The 14,224-nt window shown below is 39.5% G+C and overlaps 1 protein-coding gene across 15 annotated transcripts in view; it reads left to right on the top strand.

Annotated features, from left to right (window-relative positions):
* Pur-alpha (Purine-rich binding protein-alpha) overlaps positions 1-14,224 on the top strand; it is an 876,587-nt gene that overhangs the window by 54,009 nt on the left and 808,354 nt on the right. The window lies entirely within an intron of this gene.

The raw sequence follows: 14,224 nt of genomic DNA, 5'->3' as shown, positions 1-14,224 counted from the left end.
CTCACCAATTCTCACTGACTAACTCTGTAGGCAAGTAACTGCTCTTTTATACCTGCGCCAGCCCTTCTGGAATAGTCCGGATGTTCGATGGATCGAGGGATCTCGCGAAATAGAAGACTCCAGATTAGTCTTCCAGTCGTTTCCGTAGTTCGCTGCGGCGTGACCGCAGATAGAAGTGAGAAGGGCCGGCCCAGCGCTTGAGTGTTGCTTTCGGATTGGCGCGCTCGAGCGTAAGGGGGGTGGGGCGATGGGTGACGGCCCCGGCGCGTAGCGAGTTAGCATGGCGGACTCGACAACCATTACAATATTCTTCCCTCTAGTTGGTTCAATCACTTTCTGAATCACGTGCCCTTCCCATATTAACTTATTTGCCATTTGTTGGTCATGCTTCCCGTCGTTCGCATTACCTTCCCAATTGACATTTGGTAAATTGAGATCACCCGCTAGTTACGTTCCTTTCCTTATCGTTTCCCACATAGCTGATTATCTTATAAAATAATTCTGAATCGGCATCTGCGCTACCCTTTCCTGGTCTGTACACTCCAAAGACATCTAGTTGCCTATTATCTTTAGAAATGAGCCTTACCCCTAGAATTTCGTGCTTGTCATCTTTAACTTTTTCGTAGCTTACAAATTCTTCTTTCACGAGAATGAATACTCCCCCTCCTAACTTTCCTATCTCTACGATACACCCTCCAGCTCCGTGAGAGTATTTCTGCATCCATTATATCATTTCTCAGGTATGATTCAACTCCTATTACAATATCTGGTAAGTATATATATCTATTAAATTACTTAATTCTATTCCTTTCTTTACAATACTTCTACAGTTGAGCACTAACAGTTTTATGTCATCCCTACTTGATTTCCAGTTCCCTGTTCCCTTAACACCGCTGCCTAGTGCACCCTGTTTCCCTGAATGTACTTCCCTATAACCCTTCTAAACAAATTTCCTAACTTATATGTACCACTGAGGTTTAAGTGAAGGCCATCTGAGCGCAGATCCCTATCTCCTACCCACCCATTAGGATCTAGAAATTTCACTCCCTGTTTCCCACATACCCACCCCATAGTCTCATTTAAATCCCCAATCACCTTCCAGTCAGTATCCCTCCTACACTGTATTCCACTGATAACAATCTCCGCTTGCTTAAACTTCATCCGTGCTGCATTTACCACATCCCACACATCCCCAACTATGTTGGTACTTATACCTGCTTGTCTTACGTTGTTAGTACCAACGTGAAACACTACCCTTTGTCTAGTCCAATTGCACTAATTTTTGCCAGTATTTCGCTAAATTTGATGAGAAGAAGAGGTAGAATGATAGGACACATCTTAAGACACCCAGGACTTGTTCAGTTGGTTTTTGAAGGAAGTGTAGGTGGTAAGAACGGTAGGGGCAGACCAAGATATGAATATGACAAGCAGATTAGAGCAGGTGTAGGATGTAATAGTTACGTAGAGATGAAAAGGTTAGCGCTGGATAGGGTGGCATGGAGGGCTGCATCAAACCAGTCTTTGGACTGATGACTCAAACAGTACAGTCTCCCACGATCCACCCTATCAAATGCTTTAGACAGGTCAATCGCGGATACAGTCCCTTTGACCTCCTGAATCGAAGATACCTGCTATATCTTGCTGGAATCCTACAAGTTGAGCTTCAGTTGAATAATCTTTCCTAAACCCGAATTACCTTCTATCGAACCAGTTAGTAATTTGACAAACCTGTTTAATATAATCAGAAACAAAGCTTATATGCATTGCTTTATTTTCAGCTTTATGTATCACCTATTCCTTTATATACAGGGGTTTACTATAGCAACTTTCCATTCATTTGGTATAGCTCCTTCATGCAAACAATAATCAAGTAAGTACCTTAAGATATGGTACTTTTTTTTTTTGCTAGGGGCTTTACGTCGCACCGACACAGATAGGTCTTATGGCGACGATGGGATAGGAAAGGCCTAGGAGTTGGAAGGAAGCGGCTGTGGCCTTAATTAAGGTACAGCCCCAGCATTTGCCTGGTGTGAAAATGGGAAACCACGGAAAACCATTTTCAGGGCTGCCGATAGTGGGATTCGAAACTACTATCTTCCCGGATGCAAGCTCACAGCCGCGCGCCTCTACACGCACGGCCACCTCACCCGGTAAGATATTGTACTGTATCCCAACCCATTGTCTTTAGTATATCCCTAGAAATCTTATCAATTCCAACTGCTTTTCTGATTTTCAATGTTTGTATGTTATTGTACTGTAAATGTCGTTGTTATATGTACATTTTAATAATTGTTTAGCATTAGTCACCTCCTCTATCTGGACATTATCCTTGTAACCAAGAATCTTTACATACTGCTGACTGAATACTTCTGTCTTTTGAAGATCCTCACATATACACTCCCCTTGTTCATTAACGATTCCTGGAATGTCCCTTTCGGAACCTGTTTCTGCCTTAAAGTACCTATACATACTCTTCCATTTTTCACTAAAATTTGTATGACTGCCTATTATGCTTGCCATCATATTATTCTTAGCTGACTTCTTTGCTAGATTCTGTTTCCTAGTAAGTTCCTTCAATTTCTCCTTACTTCCACAGCCATTTCTAACTCTCTTTCTTTCCAATCCGCACCTCCTTATTCTCTATTTCTCTGTTATAATAAGGTGGGTGTTTCCCATTCCTTACCACCTTTAAAGGTACAAACCTGTTTTCACATTCTCCAACAATTGCTTTAAACCCATCCCAGAGTCTGTTTACATTTTTTACAGTTTTCCACCAATCATAGTCACTTTTTAAAAACTCCTGCATGCCTGCGTTATCAGCCACTGCCTAATAGTCCTACTTTTAAGACCTTCCTTTCTATGACATTTATTTTTAACTACGACAAAAACAGCTTCACGATTACTAATACCATCTGTTACTTCGGTTTCTGTATAGAGCGCATCTGGTTTTACCAGCACCACGTTCAGGATATTCTCCCCCCTAGTTGGTTCCATCACTTCCTGAATCAGCTGTCCTTCCCATGTTAACTTCTTATTTTCCATTTGTTGGTCATGCTTCCTGTCGTTCGCATTACCTTCCCAGTTGACATTTGATAAATTCAGATCTCCGCTACAATCGCATTCCTTTCTGTGTCGTTTCCCACATAGCTGATTATCTTATCAAGTAATTCTGAATCAGCGTCAGCGCTACCCTTTCCCGGTCTGTACACTCGAAAGAGATCAAGTTGCCTATTATCTTTTGAATTGAGCCTTACACCTAGAATTTCATGTTTGTCATATTTAACTTTTTTGTAGCTTACAAAGTTTTCTTTCACTAGAATGAATACTCCCCGTTCTACCATTCCTATCCTATTTGTACGATACACACCTCAGTTCCGTGGGAATATTTCTGCATGCATTATATCATTTCTCAGCCATGATTCAACTCCTATTACAATATCTCATAAATATATATCTATTAAATTACTTAATTCTATTCCTTATTTTACAATATTTCTACAGTTCAACACTAACATTTTTATGTAATCCCTACTTGACTTCCAGATCCCTGTACCCATATCACCGCTCCCTAGACCACCCCGTTTCCCTGAAAATACCTCCCTATACCCCTTCCAAAGAAATTTCCTAACTTATATGTACCACTGCAGTTTAAGGGTAGGCTATCTGAGTGCAGATCCCTATCTCGTTACCACCCATTAATATCTAGAAATCTCACTCCCAGTTTCCCACATAGCCACTCTATAGTCTCATTTAAATCCTCAATCACCCCCCCCCCCCCCCAGTCAGTATCTCTCCTACACAGTATTCTGCTGGTATATAATCAGTTGTAAAAAAAAAAAACTAAAAAAAAACATTTTTGTGAAGTGTACAAGCATAACAATAAATTAGAAAACGTAAGTCCACAATACTAATTTATGAAAACATGTCACTTTTAAGTATTTCAAAGCAACATCTTCAGGTTTGCCGTTGATGGAGTTTGAACCCATTATCTCCCGAACAAGACCTTACATCTACGCTATGCATACTACTTAGCCAACTTGCTCGGTACTGAAACAAAAGGACCGCAAACACTAGATGTTTAGTAGTGTCGCAAATTTAATTTGAAATTGACTTTTAAAAGGTCAATTTTGGGACAGAAGTTAAACCTTTGTTTCTGATGATTATGATGATGCGAGCAGCCTGGAATTGAGTTCATCAGCCTATTTCTGTTTCTGAAGCAATAAGTAAAAATAACTATCATGTCTTGCATTGCAAAAACAATGAGTAATGAAGATTTCTTTTAAATGTCTAAACATGAACCATCACCATTTGTTTCTTACAAACCTGTGGGGCAGTTATTTTTTTTACAATGTCTTCTGGAGTGAAGTCCAAGTGTAATATTACATCTGAGTCACCGCTTACCACTGCACCAAGCTTGCACGTGTCTTTGGAAACAGGATACTTTTCACTACATCTACAAATTAGCTTTCTGAAGTAAGGAGTAATAATAAGGATGTTTTATAATGCCAGAACAATGAGTAATGAAAACTTCATTTAAGTGTTGAAACATGAACCATCACCTATTGTTTCTGAGAAACTGTGGGACTGTTATTTATTTTTACAATGGCTTCTGGAGTGAAGTCCAAGTGTAATATTACATTTCAGTCACCACTTAACATTTTACCAAGCCTGCACATATCTTTAAAAACAGGATAATTTGACTGTGCAGAATCCACTTTCATTTTCACTGCTTCTACAAATAGATTTAGAGGGTAGCAGGATTTACAGATATAGACTGACCAGCAAAAAATAAAATATGTAATTCTGTTTAATTTAGTTATATTCAAGTCTAAACATAATTTAGATTCGAGTAATGCATGTTGATCATTGGTTTTATTGGCAGTATTATCTGGTGATAAGAATGCATGGCCCCTTCTTATCTATACTTTTATTGCACAACAATACGTCTTTCCATGAGCAAGTGTTTTTTCCGTGTTGAACGTCTGCTACATAGTCTTTTATTGCTTTTTTTGCCTCCCGTGCAGAAAGCATAACAACTGTCAGCAATGGTTGATGTGTCTTTTCTAGTTGAAAATATGCTCGATGTCCAAAAAAGTTTCCAAAGCCCTTGCTTTAATTGCTGTTAAATGCAGCTTCCTTTACACAGCTGCTACCACAGGCACACCATCCACCTACTGCAAGAGGCAGTGAAACAATTTTGAGAAATGCGTAGTTACTCCAGAAGATCTGGATCAGGCAGAAAAAGGAAGACTTCAGCCAGGTTCTTAGAGATCGCCTTACAAATGTGATTGAAGCTCGGAATTGACTGTGACATGTACAACGATCAGCTATTGAGCCAGATCTGACCAGACAGCACCGACCCGCCAGTCTTGGCAGCACACCCAGTGGACCATGCAGCAGTGGAACCAAATGTTCTGATGAGTACGGGTTCTCCCTGAGATCTCCAGATGGTAAGAAAAGAGATCTTTATAAACTGGTATGCAGAATGTACATTCTCTGTAAAGATGTCATTTGGCGAAGGTTCTGGGATAGTGTGAAACGGCTTCTCCATGGAGGCGTGAACAGAGTTGGTATTAACTGAGAATGGAAACCTCAACGGTTATTGCTACATCGAGATTCTTGCTGAACAGGCCGTGCCCATTGTTCCATTTATTTTAGACAAATTCGTAATCGTGCACAACAGTGTTCATCCGCATGTAGTGCGTTGCCTACGGCAGTGTATAGATGCCTTGGAGATTGTTTGGCTCAGCTGGCGAGCATGCAGCCCTGATTTAATTTTGTAGAACATCTCTATGATAAGCTGGATAGATTAATCCGAGGCCATAATCCTATTCTGGAGATATTAGCACTTCAAGAGGAATGGATTGGTATCGACCAGGCACACATCAAGAACCTTCATTGAGATCTTGCTCAACAGGATGCAGGCCATAATTATTGGCGAAGGGGGACATACTGGATGGCAAGTGTTCGTTTCTGTTACTGTTAGTGTGAACTTCAGTTGTGCGCATTAGCATAATTTTAAGTGAAGATTTTTGGGTAAAAATTTAAATTTATTGACAATACCAGAAAAAGTGTAGGCTCTTTATGATAGTGGGTCATTATGTCAAAATTGGTTTAAACAGCGTGAATTTGCATGTTGCACGTTCACAAGTCTAACCTTCAAGTTTAGTACAATTGCAGCTATGTTATTTCTAAGATTACATCATAGTTTATATTAAAATTTTTTTTTTTCAACTGCCACTTTTTGCCAGCAGATGTATTTCTTCCTGAATTTGGGGTCTTTTTATTCACTATAGGGAAATTACCTTCAGGGAAGAAATCAACAAATCTACTTTAGTGTAACTTGCTATAGTGTTACACCTTTCTGGCTGCTTCTCATACTGCCAGAAGGGAGGGAGTGATGACAGGAGTGGTAGCTGGCCAGTGTGCACATAACTCATCTCTGACCGGTTGCTTGCAGTGGTAAGAGGGCAGGGTCGTAAGTCGGTGATGTTGCACACCCTCCTCCCCCGTTGGAGACAGGTAGCTTGCTCATCCCGATGCCGCACACATTAAAATGGCGGAAGTCACATTATTATATAAACAGGTTCCTTGGACATTCCAGAAATCATTAATGAACAAGGGGAGTTTGTATGTGAGTATCTTCAAAAGGCAGAAAGGAGTATGAAGGAGCTATACCAAATGAATGGAGCGTTGCTATAGTAACCCCTGTGTACAAATGAAAGGGTGATAGTCGTAAAGCTGAAAATTACAGGCCAGTTAGTTCGACATACATTGCATGTTAGCTTTGGGAAAGCATTCTTTCTGATTGTATTAGACAGGTTTGCAAAATTAATAACTGGTTCGATAGAGGGCAGTTCGGGTTTAGGAACGGTTATTCCACTGAAGCTCAACTTGTAGGATTCCAGCAAGTTATATCAGATATCTTGGATTCAGGGGATCAAATGGATTGTATCGCAATTGACCTGTCTAAGGCATTTGATAGGGTGGATCATGGGAGAGTATTGGCAAAAGGAGTGCAATTGTCCCAAAATGATATGAGTAAAGAAGTGAAATCAGAGACAAGGCTTTTTGCAGATGATGTTATTCTGTATAGAGTAATAAATAAGTTAAAAGTTGTGTGTGTATGATGGTAAACTGGGTTAAAAGTCACATTGTGCGTTTCAGAAATAGAAGTCCTCCCTGTTTTAATTACTGTGTTGATGTGCTGCAAGTTCCTTACGGGAATCATTGTAAGTTCCTAGGTGATAATATAAGGAAAGATCTTCATTGGGGTAGTCACATAAATGCGATTGTAAATAAAGGGTACAGATCTCTGCACATTTTTATGAGGGTGTTTGGGGGTTGTAATAAGGATGTAAAGGAGAGGGCATATAAGTCTGGTACGACCCCTACTAGATCCTCACCAGAATTACTTGATTCGAATATTGGAAAAATCCAATGAAAAGCGGCTTGATTTGTTCTGGATATCCAACAAAAGAGTAGCCTCATGAAAATATTGCAAAAGGTTGAGCCATGAAGACTTGGGGGAAAGGGGATGAGCTGCTTGTGCTTGACTAAGTAGTATGTTTCGAGCTGTCAGTAGAGAGATATTGTGGAATGACATTAGAAGACGAATAAGTTTGAGTGGTGTCTATAAAAGTAGGAAAGATCACAATATGAAGAGAAAGTTGGAATTCAAGAGGACAAATTGGGGCGGGCACACATTCATTTATAGGAAGGGGAGTTACGGATTGGAATAACTTAACAAGGGAGGTATTCAATAAATTTCCAAATCTTTTGAAATAATTTAAGAAGAGGCTTGGAAAACAGATAGGGAATCTGCTATCTGAGCAACTGTCCTAAATGCAGATAAGTAGTGATTGATTTATAGATTATTATTATTATTATTATTATTATTATTATTATTATTATTATTATTATTATTATTATTATTATTATTATTATTATTATTATTTGAATGTCGCACAAAATCTCAAGTGGCAGTTGGCACTGATTTGGAAAACTAACTTCCACTTACCTAATTCCATCTCATTAAACTGAGTCTTCAAACACATCAGGACGTTGACATACTTGGAAATAAATGGGCACTCTTTTCTATGTAGCAATATTTCCAGCATCTCTATAAATTTGTTCACTGGGAACTGATGTACCTGTTATACAAAGCAACTTCTTTGCTATGGCTGCGAGATGTGGAAACTGGGTAGAATGTGTTTTCCACCAGTGTTGAGGGTCTGCAATCATCCTCTAGTTCCTGCTAAGATTTGCAAACTTCGCTGTCTGTTGGAAAGGATGTTGAAATATTAGTTTTGTACTGACTTCAGTCTGTTCAATCTTCTTCCATCACCTGCACTCTCGAAGTAAAGTCACTTTCCTAGTCTTGATGCACATGATTCTCTCAGGAGGTGGTTTGTTGCTCACACCTCTTGTCAGAAATTTTTGTCCACACATTCCCTATATTATTGAATGCATTTCAGATATTTAAATCTAGGTTCAAGGTCTGTAGTTTCCTGAAAGATGTGTTAATTACACCACTTACTTACTCTCCCCATCAAATCTTCTGCTATAAATTTTTAAAATCTGACTACTTACCCTGAATTGACGCCAGCAGAATTTAAAGACTTTAAGTACGTTACTGCTGACAGTGCAACACTTGTCACATATTTACTACCTCCAAGGTTACATATTTCTATGCATGGCTAAAATCTTTAGTTTCCAAGAGACTCTTCAATATGAACATAACAATTTTTTTGTTACAGACAATGCAGGTTTCACTATAACATGTTTCAGAGTTGACTGAGATGTCTTAGGAGTAGCAACATCAGTAGTATACGTTAACAATTCCTCTTTGTTACTGCATCTCTACAATTCCTCTTTGTTACTGCATCTCTACAAGAGAGGTTGTATGGGTTCCAAGCAAGAGCTGTGTGTAAAACCACTTCGTGATCATGATCTTAGTCGATGTTGACCTGCCAACTATCTTGCACATTCAACTATTTTATTAGTCGATGCTGTTTCTTTTATCCCGGTCTTGAAAACCAGGAATGCTGAAAGGATTTTTCATGCTTACCATGCATCACCTTGTAATTTGGAGGTCTTCAGGGCTGAGCTTTGTAAGTCACGGCCCTTCAGGGTGTTGTGCCGTGGGGTTTTTTTGTTACAGGGGATGTAGGTTTCACTATAAGATGTTCCAGCGTTGACCGAGATGTGTTGGGAATAGCAACATCAGTAGACACGGTAGATCTGCTTTGGTAAGGATGAACATGTCTGCTTGTGCTTCCACTATGACTGAAGGATTTTGTGTGTTCCTTACAAAACTCTATTTTTTGATCAGTCACCTTTACACATGTTAATTTAATTTAAACCCAATGCCAAGTTTCTCACACAGCAGTTTAAAGCTCATTTTTTCAATCTACAACACACTAAACTCTAAGCATTTAACAATCCTGCATAATATATATGAAAGAAAACTGTTCCAAGTCAGTTGAGAATTTCTTTGCTGGAGGAGAATTTCTCATTGTAGACAGAGGAAGATACAGTACTAGCTTTTTTTTAGTTCAACCCACGACTGTCCAGTCCCTGTCCCTATCCCTTTCCAAGAAACAGAATTAGGTTGCTCTGCCAAATTGGACCTGTCCTTTGTGACAAGCTCAAACGTCCTCATTTTCTGGAAAACTCTTAATACCAGGCCCCTTCTTGTCTATTTATTGGAGAAAATACCGACAAAGACAAAATTATCTGCTAGGAATGTTGACCTCTTATGGCATTCAGGGGGCGATGGGAGGGGGTAGGTCGTTTAAGTTTGTCCTGTCCCTGTACATATTGTTGACATTTGTATTTCTGGAGGTGGTTTGTTACTTACAAAAGTGCCTGCTAGGTGCAAGATCAGCTCCTTCCAATTATAAATTGCATCATTTGCAACTGCTTATGTCGACGTAAAACTCATTTGTGCTGATAAGTCCGTGTTTTGAAGAATGACTATCAAATCTTTTCCTGCCAGTGAACGAGGAATAACCAGGATTCATAGACCAGTGAAGTTTCCTTCACCCCACGGTGAAATTTAACTGGTTTGAGCAACTGATTAAAAAGCATTTGATTGCTTAATTGAATTTAAACATTGATGGGTAATCAGTCTGATTTATTAATTCCATAACACTAATTTTTTTTGTGATATTTTTGTTTTTCGTTAACATTGCTAAAGACATTCTTGATATATTAATATTTCGTAAAGTTTGAAGAGACTTTCGAGGACAAATCTAAGGAAAGATCTTCATTGGGGTAATCACATAAATGGGATTGTAAATAAAGGGTACAGATCTCTGCACATGGTTATGAGGGTGTTTAGGGGTTGTAGTAAGGATGTAAAGGAGAGGGCATATAAGTCTCTGGTAAGACCCCAACTAGAGTATGGTTCCAGTGTATGGGACCTTCACCAGGATTACCTGATTCAAGAACTGGAAAAAATCCAAAGAAAAGCAGCTCGATTTGTTCTGGGTGATTTCCGACAAAAGAGTAGTGTTACAAAAATGTTGCAATGTTTGGGTTGGGAAGAATTGAGAGAAAGAAGAAGAGCTGCTCGACTAAGTGGTATGTAATACCAATATAAATGGTCCGTTATTGGACATTATAAATTTTCCAGCTAGCTCACTCTTGGTTGCCAGCGTTTCGCCCTCGTGTGCTAGGGTGGGCTCATCAGTTGGTACCTAGCACACCTACCAATACGCTGGCTAGTGCATACCGTGGAGGCCACTGCGTAGGCTAACTGGAGCCACCGGCAGTGCCAATGCACTAAGAGACTTTGTCTCATCACTAAAAATTGATGCCTGCTTGGCCATCAGATGATATAGATGTTGATTCCCATAGGGAATCTGAAATATTTGTCCTGAATGAGCAAATTTATAATACCAATATAAATGGTCCGTTATTGGACATTATAAATTTTCCAGCTAGCTCACTCTTGGTTGCCAGCGTTTCGCCCTCGTGTGCTAGGGTGGGCTCATCAGTTGGTACCTAGCACACCTACCAATACGCTGGCTAGTGCATACCGTGGAGGCCACTGCGTAGGCTAACTGGAGCCACCGGCAGTGCCAATGCACTAAGAGACTTTGTCTCATCACTAAAAATTGATGCCTGCTTGGCCATCAGATGATATAGATGTTGATTCCCATAGGGAATCTGAAATATTTGTCCTGAATGAGCAAATTTATAATACCAATATAAATGGTCCGTTATTGGACATTATAAATTTTCCAGCTAGCTCACTCTTGGTTGCCAGCGTTTCGCCCTCGTGTGCTAGGGTGGGCCTACGCAGTGGCCTCCACGGTATGCACTAGCCAGCGTATTGGTAGGTGTGCTAGGTACCAACTGATGAGCCCACCCTAGAACACGAGGGCGAAACGCTGGCAACCAAGAGTGAGCTAGCTGGAAAATTTATAATGTCCAATAACGGACCATTTATATTGGTATTATAAATTTGCTCATTCAGGACAAATATTTCAGATTCCCTATGGGAATCAACATCTATATCATCTGATGGCCAAGCAGGCATCAATTTTTAGTGATGAGACAAAGTCTCTTAGTGCATTGGCACTGCCGGTGGCTCCAGTTAGCCTACGCAGTGGCCTCCACGGTATGCACTAGCCAGCGTATTGGTAGGTGTGCTAGGTACCAACTGATGAGCCCACCCTAGCACACGAGGGCGAAACGCTGGCAACCAAGAGTGAGCTAGCTGGAAAATTTATAATGTCCAATAACGGACCATTTATATTGGTATTATAAATTTGCTCATTCAGGACAAATATTTCAGATTCCCTATGGGAATCAACATCTATATCATCTGATGGCCAAGCAGGCATCAATTTTTAGTGATGAGACAAAGTCTCTTAGTGCATTGGCACTGCCGGTGGCTCCAGTTAGCCTACGCAGTGGCCTCCACGGTATGCACTAGCCAGCGTATTGGTAGGTGTGCTAGGTACCAACTGATGAGCCCACCCTAGCACACGAGGGCGAAACGCTGGCAACCAAGAGTGAGCTAGCTGGAAAATTTATAATGTCCAATAACGGACCATTTATATTGGTATTATAAATTTGCTCATTCAGGACAAATATTTCAGATTCCCTATGGGAATCAACATCTATATCATAAGTGGTATGTTCCGAGCTGTCAGCGGAGAGTTGGCGTGGAATGACAGACGAGTAAGTTTGAATGGCGTTTATAAAAGTAGGAAAGATCACAATATGAAGATAAAGTTGGAATTCAAGAGGACAAACTGGGGCAAATATTCATTTATAGGAAGGGGAGTTAGGGATTGGAATAAATTACCAAGGGAGACGTTCAATAAATTTCCAATTTCTTTGAAATCATTTAGGAAAAGGCTAGGAGAGCAACAGTTAGGGAATCTGCCACCTGGGCGAGTGCCCTAAATGCAGATCAGGATTGATTGATTGATTAAACAACAAAATCTTCCTATTTAAATCAGAGTGTTGTGTGAAATGGGAATAGTCATATTTATGTTTCTGCTCATCAGCATAGCCAGACAAATAAATTTTAAATCTAGCTTTAAATTATTAACAGCAAAATCTACCACGAGACCTCTCAATAATATGTTATCAAACACTTTTTGCATTGACATGTGGATGGGCCTAATAACTGGTAATGTCTTATTCCTAGTAAACCACCTTCCCACTCATTTAGGAAAGTGTGTTTAGCAACAATTAATACCAGATCACTCCTTTGGAATAGTGAGATTTACTATACACTGTGGTGCACTTCAATGTCACACACTGTTTATCCCCTTCTTCTCAACACCAGCGAATTTAAAAAATACTGTACTTTATTGTACTTGGGTATCATGCTGGAAAGGGAACTGAAATTGTATAATCAGGTAAGTCAGATTCTTTGTACACAGTAAGGCATTTCTAGATCTAGAAGAGTGAGTTAGCCATTAAACTATCATGTAGATTAGGATTAGCAGGGGCTGATGACCTAGTTGTTATGCCCCTTTAAGCAGCAACTTTCATCAACTTCAAGGATTAGCAAGAAAGAGAATGAGAGTGCTTGTTACTCACTGAAGATATGACGTTTATTTCTTTTAATGGAGATTTCAACAATAAATTTACTCCGACAAAACTAGTTTTCTCATGCATTATTTCACTTCAAATAATGTGTTTTTCGTATTTCATGTAAATCCTTGGTTAAAATGGTTATAGTCCGTTTGGTGAGTTGATGGACTCTTCCTGTTTCCCTGTTTAAACCAGTCGCATGACATGGTAATGGAGGAATAAAAGCTACCTGGAATCTCAAAATGTATTGTTAGTAGCAGTAGCAATTCTGCCTTCTTAATAGCGAATTTGATATCTTATTCTTGAATAAATTTAAACAATTACTGCCGGCCTGTATAGAATGATCAAATTACTAAATAATGCAGAAATATACTAACATAAGATTTTACAATCTTGTTTCTGTGAACACAAAGGGCTTGAAAATGAGACAATCGCAGCTTGTTTATGATTAATCATAATGATCCTTAAATGATCTCCCGGATTATAATGTTCATATTATATCCACTAGTCACACAAAATAAGCTAAAACTAAATATATATCTACTATATAATATTTACATTGCCTTATTCTGAGTGCTACAATGAAGTGGACGGGTGTTCATCTTTTGTGTCGACAGTATCCTGATCAGATTCAGCAGCCAAGTTTTTGATGAACTGATCAGTGATTTAGTCAGTTAGCCGGTCTCATTCCCAATGGAAATCCTCCAGTTTTCTCATGTTCTGGCATGCATCTTTCCACCGCTCAGTAGTAATTGTAATACCAATATAGTTCCTTCGTTTTTTGACATTATAAATTTTCCAGCTAACTCATTCCTGGTTTCCAGCGTTTTGTGTCAGTGTGGTACAGAGGTAATCAAATTACACTATGTCCAATTTCTTTTGTAGTTATATCTGTTTGTACGTTCTGAATTGCGGTTTGTATAGTGTATGAGTTCATATAATTTAGGCTTAACTATGTGCTCATCAGACAATGTTTTTTTTTTTGTAACCACTTATGCATTCATGCTTTAGAGCTATCTGATGTAGATGCTTTGTCCGGTTCAGTGTGCAGTCTGATTGCCAGGCAGGCATCAGTTTTTGAAAATGAGACAGTCTCTCGTAGTGCATTGGCACTGCTGGTGGCTCCAGTAGCCTACGCAGTGGCCTCCATGGTATCCACTAG

The sequence above is a fragment of the Anabrus simplex genome, chromosome 2 (assembly GCF_040414725.1).
Source record: "Anabrus simplex isolate iqAnaSimp1 chromosome 2, ASM4041472v1, whole genome shotgun sequence".
Classification (NCBI taxonomy): domain Eukaryota; kingdom Metazoa; phylum Arthropoda; class Insecta; order Orthoptera; family Tettigoniidae; genus Anabrus; species Anabrus simplex.
The sequence above is the reverse complement of the archived record's forward strand: the minus strand, read 5'-3'. Positions and strand labels throughout refer to the sequence as shown.